Source organism: Mus caroli, unplaced genomic scaffold (assembly GCF_978045245.1).
Source record: "Mus caroli unplaced genomic scaffold, Mus_caroli_1 scaffold_9, whole genome shotgun sequence".
NCBI lineage: Eukaryota > Metazoa > Chordata > Mammalia > Rodentia > Muridae > Mus > Mus caroli.
The window spans coordinates 65,772,455-65,781,929 of NW_028227264.1; positions in this window are offsets into that span (position 1 = coordinate 65,772,455).

Sequence of the window (9,475 nt, forward strand, 5' to 3'; positions counted from 1 at the left end):
AATATAACATAAGTTTATTCACCTGCTTACTGCTGTATCCCCGTTGCTTTAATATACCTGGATTACATGATATTAAGTGCTCCATAAATACTTTGTGAATAAATAAATAGATGCTCATATTTTACACTCAAAGTGGCAGACTGGTAATGAGGAAGCTGTATAAAGTACTTGTGTATGCGTGTGTGTGTGTGTGTGTGTGTGTGTGTGGGCACACGCCGAGACACACACACACACACACACACACACACACACACACACACACACACACAGACTACTGCTGAGTCAGGCCGATTCCATTTGTTCAGTCTCTATAACATTGAACAAAATAGCGTCTGGGTTTCCTTTTCTCTCATCTTTAAAGTGTAGATAAGAAGAGGACTTATCAAGCGGGGCGTGGTGGCACAGGCCTTTAATCCCAGCACTCGGGAGGCCAAAGCAGGCGGATTTCTGAGTTAGAAGGCAGCCTGGTCTACAAAGTAAGTTCCAAGACAGCCAGGGCTATACAGAGAAACCCTGTCTCAAAAAAAAAAAAATAACTTATCTCAGAGTTAGGATGATGAGATAATTTAGTTAAAAACCCTTCAGGATCAACCCCCCAGTAGAACAATTAATTAGTGGAACCACTTCTCATATTTAGGTCTTTGGTGGATTTATGAACATTCTATATATAATTAAATGTGTCTTTAAAAAATGTGTCTGGTGGGTATGTATTATTCCGTAATGAAAATCTAGATTCCCTCTATTTTAAACCATTCTTGCCTATGCAGTTACAATAGAGTAATTACTAGCTCAGGTTGCGTTTCAGACTGCCCGGATTCAAATCCAAATTCCCTCTTTCAGGCTATGTGGACACCTAGTATTCCTGTCTTGGATTCCTATTGGTGGAATCTACAAGAGCAATAAGCTGGACTGTTGGAGAGTTGAAGAACTGACATGTGTGGGCTGCCTGAGACACCTGGTAGAGTGTACTGAATAAACATTTTCTATTACTACTCCTGCTTACATTTTATGTTGTTAGTTTAAAGGCAACAGAAGACATCCATGAATTTGTAGGAGGCAAGGGTGTCTTTATGATAAATATTTATTATATTATAGTTTTACTAGAAACATCTAATATAAACAGTTTGAGATGAGAAGAACCTGGTTGTTGTTATTCATTACTACAACGCATGTTAATCATGGCCACTCAATAGAGAAGTGTATTCAAATTAGCAGTTAGAAATATATTGAAGTCAACATCCGAAATTATTTATAATTTGAAAAGAAGAGCTAAATGTTACCCCCTGAATATAACTCCCCAGTCATTTAACAATTACCTGTGTTCCAAATATGAAGACTGTTGGATGAATGGGTCCATGTGAATGTCATTAATAAAAATACTAAGCTAAATCTACTCTCCACCATGGCTCCCTTGTACAACTAAGTAGGATATTTATTTTGGAAATAGAACTTACAACTATTTTAAGTGTTAGGAGTCCTTACTTAAAAGAGCTCTAAGGCCATTTATATACAGGACAAGCTCAGCTCCTCTTAAGATGGAGGAAAAGACCTGTAATGTTTCCTCAACTCATCTTGATCTCTACCTTCAAGCTCTTGGCCCTTCACCCTGCCCATTAGCCACACCAGAAACCTTGTATTTCCTTGGTCAGGCTGTATTGTCTCAAAACATCACTCTAGTATACTGTCCAGCACACTGTTTTTTCTGATTAGCTTCTAATTACAAGCCATGTGTTGACAATAACACGCTCCCAGCAAATGTCCTGAGAGGAACAAGCATTCATCAGTGTGACAATTCACCAGATGTCACTTTTGTCCCCAAAGTTAAGCATAGCAAGAAAAAGGACGGTTATAGTGCTTGTTCTTTTCCTGTGGCTGTGAAAAAATACCTTAACAAAACAATTTAAAGGGAAAAGGGGTCGTTCTGACTCAGAATAAAGTCAAGGTAGACTCCACTGTCTCACATTGAAAGCCAAAGTTATTAAGAGCCTGATGATTACATTGTATCTAGTCAAGAAACAGAAAACAATGAATGCTTGCTAGTGCTCAGCTCTTTCCATTTTCCAGTCCTGGACTACCCTGCCAGAGGGGATGGTTGCACTCATAGTCAACATTGGTCTTCCCATACAAAGTCTTCCCATACCCTCTCACCGGCATTTTCAGAGATCTATTTCCCAGGTGATTCTAGATCTTGTCAAGCAAACACCAACCATTACAAATTGTAATAATAGCAAACCTTGGTATAGTTTTATAAGAGTCATGTACTATGCTAAATCTTGACTATAAAAAGTCCCAGCAAGGAGGCATTTACTGTTTGACAAAACTTTCCCTGGGGAGATACAACACACATGTCTACTTACCCCAGATAGGAAACCCACTACAGACCAAAGTACACATGCTACCGAAGTCTATCTTGGCAAGCCAGTTTACTTACAGGAGTATGGATGAGGGCTTACAGGATCAGAAATTACTCTAACACAGCTGCATTATCAAAGATTACCCCAGCACAAAAGCTGGAAACCTGGAACACACCACTGAAGGCAGCTTGACAGGTGGGAGAGTGTCCTTTCCAGGTGACTCAGTTGGTCCAAACCTCTTCCAGGCAGTTAGGCTGGTTTCTGTTTCTCCCAGGCATTAAGTCTTGGGAAGGAGGAGCCTAGTAAATCCGGTCAGTTTCAGGGACTTCCTGAAGCTATTTTGAGTTGTTTACTTTCTGATAGAAGAGCTTCTCTGAAGGAAAGAATGTTTCAGTCTGAGCCGGCTGTGGTGGCGCAGGCCTTTAATTCCAGCACTCGGGAGGCAGAGACAGGCAGATTTCTGAGTTTGAGGCCAGCCTGGTCTACAAAGAGAGTTCCAGGACAGCCAGAGCTATACAGAGAAACCCTGTCTTGAAAAACCCAAAAATTAAAAATAAAAATAAAAAAGAATGTTTCAGTCTCAGCAGAAATTGCTACATAACACTTGGGGATCAAATGCAGGTGGTCAAACTTGCCGTTTGCTCTGCCCATTGAGACATCCAATCAGCTTCCATTGAAAATTTGCCAACTTTGATGAACACAACTGAGTGCAAATTGGTGCACTAGGTCACTAATAGAGCCAGGCTGTAGACTTGTCTGGTTCTGTTTCCTCTTTTCCTACAAGATGTATAGTGACATATAGATGTGTGGCAATATTTGCTTATAGAAGGGAAGTTATTTCGATCAGAGTAGCTATGAAGCAGGGGTTTTAAAGTTTTTAATGGTTATAGAGGAAATGCTGTTATGTTACAGGATTTTTAGTTTAGAAAGAACTGCTCTTAGTAGTCTTGTTACCCCACAGTCAGGAACTTGTACTCCCTCCTTTTCATCCTTGGTTCTGTCCAGCATCTGTTCCTGTCCCAGTATGTTGTATTGGCAAGACTTTTCTTGGGGAGATGAACACACAAGTTTACTTACCCCAGACAGGAAGCCCACTACCAACCAGAGTACAGACATTACCAAAGTCCAATTTGGTGAACAATGGTTGAGCTGTAACTTACAGGGGCACAAATGATTCAAAGATAACTATATCACCAAAGCCCACCTCAGCGTGGATGGCCACTTACTAAGCTGCTGTACACTGCACAACTTACAGGCAGCTCAAGAGGTTGGAGAGTTTCCTTGCCAGGTATCTCCAGTTGGTCTGAACTCTTGCATGGAGCTTAGCTGGTTTTTGTTTCTTCTAGGCAGCTGCTGGTCTGCAGCCTTTCTTCTCTAGAAGTGTTTTTTGTTTGTTTGTTTTTGTTTTGTTTTGTTTTGAAGCTCAGCTTCCCTGAGTCTTTGAGACTCTGTTTTTATTGTTTACTCAGGCAGGGAGAGGCATAGTGAATCTGGTCAGTTTCAGGAACTTCCTGAAGCTCGTTTGAGTTGCTTACCTTCCTGTTTAAGGAGCTTTCCTGCAGAATGCAATTTTTTAAACTATGGAAGATACTTGTTATACAATGTACCATGACTGTCTACTTTCTTAAAGCTAGGAATCTGAACCAGGAGAGCAATTTACCAAGTAGCAAAGTCATGGTATACCACAGATACCACAGATGAGTTTAGGCTGCTCTTGAAGTTTATAAGCACTGAATTCTGGTACACTTAATATGTGTCTTTTCTCTTTGGACTTTACGCTATTACCAATGAGATTTAGCTACATTTTCCTAACATTTTTGTTTTTACCATGGTGTCCATCATTATCTGTATTGTCATTTATTTACTCTTCAGATGGCTCTGGACTGAAAGGAGTTGTTACTTCCGTTATGAAAATGTGTTAGCTTACTAAGAATCAACTGCTTGATCCTTTGGCGGGGGAAAGTTCAGCTTTGGAAGAAATGGTCAAATAGTCTTCTAAAGCAGTGGGGGAAAACTCAACCCCAAACGTGGAGTAAATGCCTGCCAGTTGCTGCAGATTTTCACTAATACTTGGTATCTGCAGCTCTTAGTCTTAAGATAATTTTGGATGCTATGCAATGGTATTTCACCATGGGTTTAATTGCCACCTATCAGATGACTGATGATACTAAAATATTTTTATGTGTATGGCTATAAATATTGTTATTTTGTGAAGAATTTACAAAAGTGATTTTGCCAATTTAAAGTCAGTTTTTTGGGGAATGCGAAAGAGCTCAGTCCATTTGGTACCTACAACACTAGTATTAGGATCTGAGTTTGGGTCCTGAGAACCCACATGAAAAGCTAGATGGAATTGGCACATCATGCCTTTAACTCCAATACTCCGGAGCGAGGGTTAGATACAGGTTACATCCCTGAAGCTCATTGGTCAGCCAGTCTAGATGAGTCAATGAGCCTCTGATTCACCCAGATAACCTGTTTCAAAAATTTAAAAAAAAATGTAAAACTGGAGAACAAGCAAGGAATGACACCCAGCATCAACCATGCGCCTTCACATATACATATTCACATATCCACACTAACAAGTACACACATCACAAACATACATACATACACACATACATACATACATACATAATACATACATCATAATACAGAAGAAAAAGAAAGTGTTTATCTGCTAAACATTGATCCATAGGAGGGTTATCCCCCCTCACCATCTCTGCCTCCCAGGCTGGCCTCAAATTCACTGTCCTCCTGCCTCAGCCTTCTATGTGCTGAGATGGAAGGTATGTGGCAGAGTGCCCATCTAGTAGTTTTTTCAATCATAGTTTGGACACAAGCCTTTTTAAAAAAACACATGTGTGACAATCTCCTCCTCCATGGACTGGCTCTTCATTCTCTCAATGTGTCTTCTGACTTACATTGAGTTTTCCATTTTTTTTTATTTAATCACATGCATTATTTAATACATGCTGTTAAATTACAAAATTATTCACCCTGCCTAACTCTTTTTTTTCTTTTTTTAAAATTTTTAATATTTTTATTACATATTTTCCTCAATTACATTTCCAATGCTATCCCAAAAGTCCCCCATAGCGCCCCCCACTTCCCTACCCACCCATTCCCATTCTTTTGGCCCTGGCATTCCCCTATATTGGGGCATATAAAGTTTGCAAGTCCAATGGGCCTCTCTTTCCATTGATGGCCGACTAGGCCATCTTTTGATACATATGCAGCTAGAGACAAGAGCTCCGGGGTTCTGGCTAGTACATCATGTTGTTCCAACAATAGGGTTGCAGATCCCTTTAGCTCCTTGGGTACTTTCTCTAGCTTCTCCATTGGGAGCCCTGTGATACATCCAATAGCTGACTGTGAACATCCACTCCTGTGTTTGCTAGGCCCCGGCATCGTCTCACAAGAGACAGCTAAATTTGGGTCCTTTCAGCAAAATCTTGCTAGTGTATGCAATGGTGTCAGCGTTTAGAAGCTGATTATGGGATGGATCCCTGGATACGGCAGTCTCTAAATGGTCCATCCTTTCATCACAGCTACGAACTTTGTCTCTGTAACTCCTTCCCTGGGTGTTTTGTTCCCAATTCTAAGAAGGTGCACAGTGTCCACACTTTGGTCTTCATTCTTCTTGAGTTTCATGCGTTTAGCAAATTGTATCTTATATCTTAAGTATCCTAAGTTTTGGGCTAATATCCACTTATCAGTGAATACATATTGTGTGAGTTCTTTTGTGATTGTGTTACTTCACTCAAGATGATGCCCTCCAGGTCCATCCATTTGGCTAGGAATTTCATAAATTCATTCTTTTTAGTAGCTGAGTAGTACTCCATTGTGTAAATGTACCATAATTTCTGTATCCATTCCTCTGTTGAGGGACATCTGGGTTCTTTCCAGCTTCTGGCTATTATAAATAGGGCTGCTATGAACATAGTGGAGCATGTGTCCTTTTTACCGGTTGGGACATCTTCTGGATATATGCCCAGGAGAGGTATTGCTGGATCCTCTGGTAGTACTATGTCCAATTTTCTGAGGAACCGCCAGACTGATTTCCAGAGTGGTTGTACAAGCTTGCAATCCCACCAACAATGGAGGAGTGTTCCTCTTTCTCCACATCCTCGCCAGCATCTGCTGTCACCTGAATTTTTGATCTTAGCCATTCTGACTGGTGTGAGGTGGAATCTCAGGGTTGTTTTGATTTGCATTTCCCTGATGATTAAGGATGTTGAACATTTTTTCAGGTGCTTCTCTGCCATTCGGTATTCCTCAGGTGAGAATTCTTTGTTCAGTTCTGAGCCCCATTTTTTAATGGGGTTATTTGACTTTCTGGAGTCCACCTTCTTGAGTTCTTTATATATATTGGATATTAGTCCCTTATCTGATTTAGGATAGGTGAAGATCCTTTCCCAATCTGTTGGTGGTTTTTTTGTCTTATTGATGGTGTCTTTAGCCTTGCAGAAGCTTTGCAGTTTCATGAGGTCCCACTTGTCAATTCTCGATCTTACAGCACAAGCCATTACTGTTCTATTCAGGAATTTTTCCCCTGTGCCCATATCTTCAAGGCTTTTCCCCACTTTCTCCTCTATAAGTTTCAGTGTCTCTGGTTTTATGTGAAGTTCCTTGATCCACTTAGACTTGACCTTAGTACAAGGAGATAGGAATGGATCGATTCGCATTCTTCTACATGTTAACAACCAGTTGTGCCAGCACCATTTGTTGAAAATGCTGTCTTTCTTCCACTGGATGTTTTTAGCTTCCTTGTCGAAGATCAAGTGACCGTAGGTGTGTGGGTTCATTTCTGGGTCTTCAATTCTATTCCATTGGTCTATTTGTCTGTCACTATACCAGTACCATGCAGTTTTTATCACAATTGCTCTGTAGTAGAGCTTTAGGTCCGGCATGGTGATTCCACCAGAGGTTCTTTTATCCTTGAGAAGAGTTTTTGCTATCCTAGGTTTTTTGTTATTCCAGATGAATTTGCAGATTGCACTTTCTAATTCGTTGAAGAATTGATTTGGAATTTTGATGGGGATTGCATTGAATCTGTAGATTGCTTTTGGCAAGATAGCCATTTTTACAATGTTGATCCTGCCAATCCATGAGCATGGGAGATCTTTCCATCTTCTGAGATCTTCTAGAATTTCTTTCTTCAGAGACTTGAAGTTTTTATTATACAGATCTTTCACTTCCTTAGTTAGAGTCACGCCAAGATATTTTATATTATTTGTGACTATTGAGAAGGGTGTTGTTTCCCTAATTTCTTTCTCAGCCTGTTTATTCTTTGTGTAGAGAAAGGCCATTGATTTAATGGAATCTAGATAACTGATGTTTTCATCCTCATTTAATGTTCTTATGGGCCCCATAGATTTATGCCCATCTCAAGATCACAGAAATGGTTGCTTATGTTATCTTTATTGTTCTGATGCTTGTTTTTACTTCTATTGATTTTGAATTGATTTTTGTGTATGATGGGAGGTAGGGTTAAAAGCTTGGGGTTTTTGTTGAGTTTTTTTTTTTTGTCTTTGTCTTTTTGTTGCTGTTGTTTTTGACTGGCCAATTTATCTAGCAACACTGATTAAGAGCCACTATTTTCCTGTAATATTTCAAAGGCACCTTGAACACAATTCAAATGACTCTATCAACTGGAGTCCAAGATCCTGTTCTGTTTCTATGGCCTGTTAGCCTCTATGAAGCAGTAGCTTTTATTTTTATCCGTGTGTGTGTGTGTGTGTGTGTGTGTCTGCCATTTGTTTGTCGGTGCCTTTGGAGGCTAGAGGAAGGTGCCCCAGTCCCTGGAGCTGAAATGGGTGCTGGGAATGGAACTTGAGTCCTCTGGAAGAGCAGCAAGGGCTCCTAACCTCTAAGTTGTCTCCCCAGGCCATCTCTACTCCTTTAACACGGTACTGCTTTACAGCAAGTCCAGGCCTCTAAAACACTACCTTTGCAAAGTTACTTCTCTTACTATGTATTTTCAGATTTTTCTTTTAATTATGCTGATTGGAAAATATACGTGGAAAACAACTCACTCCTGCCCCATTTCCCCCTCCTGCCGCCATTTATTTTCACAACTCCCAAGATGACATTTGTTTTTTGGTTTTTTTTATCTCCATAGCTACCATCTCTCATCTTAACTGATGTGAGTTCAAGTCTCCATTATAGGTAGTCGGTGCTTTTGCTCTGCCTCGAAGATCCCTTGTTACTCTTGATGTCCTACAGTTTTTTCTATTACACTGCATCTACATACCCTCGCTGGGCACACACTGTGTACTCTGCTCTTCTGAGACATGGTCTCCCATAACCCCGGCTACTAGAAAATGACTCTTTTTATCTCTTTGAGAGGAAGTCACTGGGTGCAGCCTCACTTAAGCACTCTTCCCCATTCACGACGTCTATGACTATGATGCAGGGCTCTTCTGAGGAGGGCAGGTCCGTTTCTCATATCTGTTTGTGCAGTCAATAGTTTAGGCGACCGTATATCAGTACAATCGATATCAACACAGACTCACAGATGACCTGATGCTTTGGTTTGCTATTGTGTTGTTGATTGAGTGTGCAGCTTAGGTCTTGGAAGCATCAACTGATTCCTGGATCCTTTAGATATACTTGCATGTTTGCAAGCTATGTCTGGTTTTCCGACCCGATAAGATATTCCAGACTCATCCTGCATGTATTCTCCCAGATTTTTGGAAGAAGCCCTGCTTGCTTTGACACCAGGGTTGTATAAGAAACCAAGATCTGGGTGTCAGCTATGTTTGGCTACAATGTTTTGGCATCAAGGTATCTCACTAAAAGCCCAAGCAAGTATCGTCTCTTTCTATAATTCTTCTATACCATCTTGCCCATTCTTTTAAAAAGAGCCCTGAGCTGGCCTGAGCTGCCCATCGCATTTCATATCTAAACCCTATGGTTGGTAATTTCTCTTCTATCTTCTCCTCATCTCTTCCATCTTGCCATTTTCTTTAGCACTCTGTTCCCATTCAGAAATATTCTATCTCTACTTCAGATTTTTATATGGTTTTATTTGGAAAGTTGTTTTTCACTAGTATATCTTTTCAAGATTTGTACTCTTCCTATTCTTATTTCCCATACAAACTGGCCTACAGCATCAG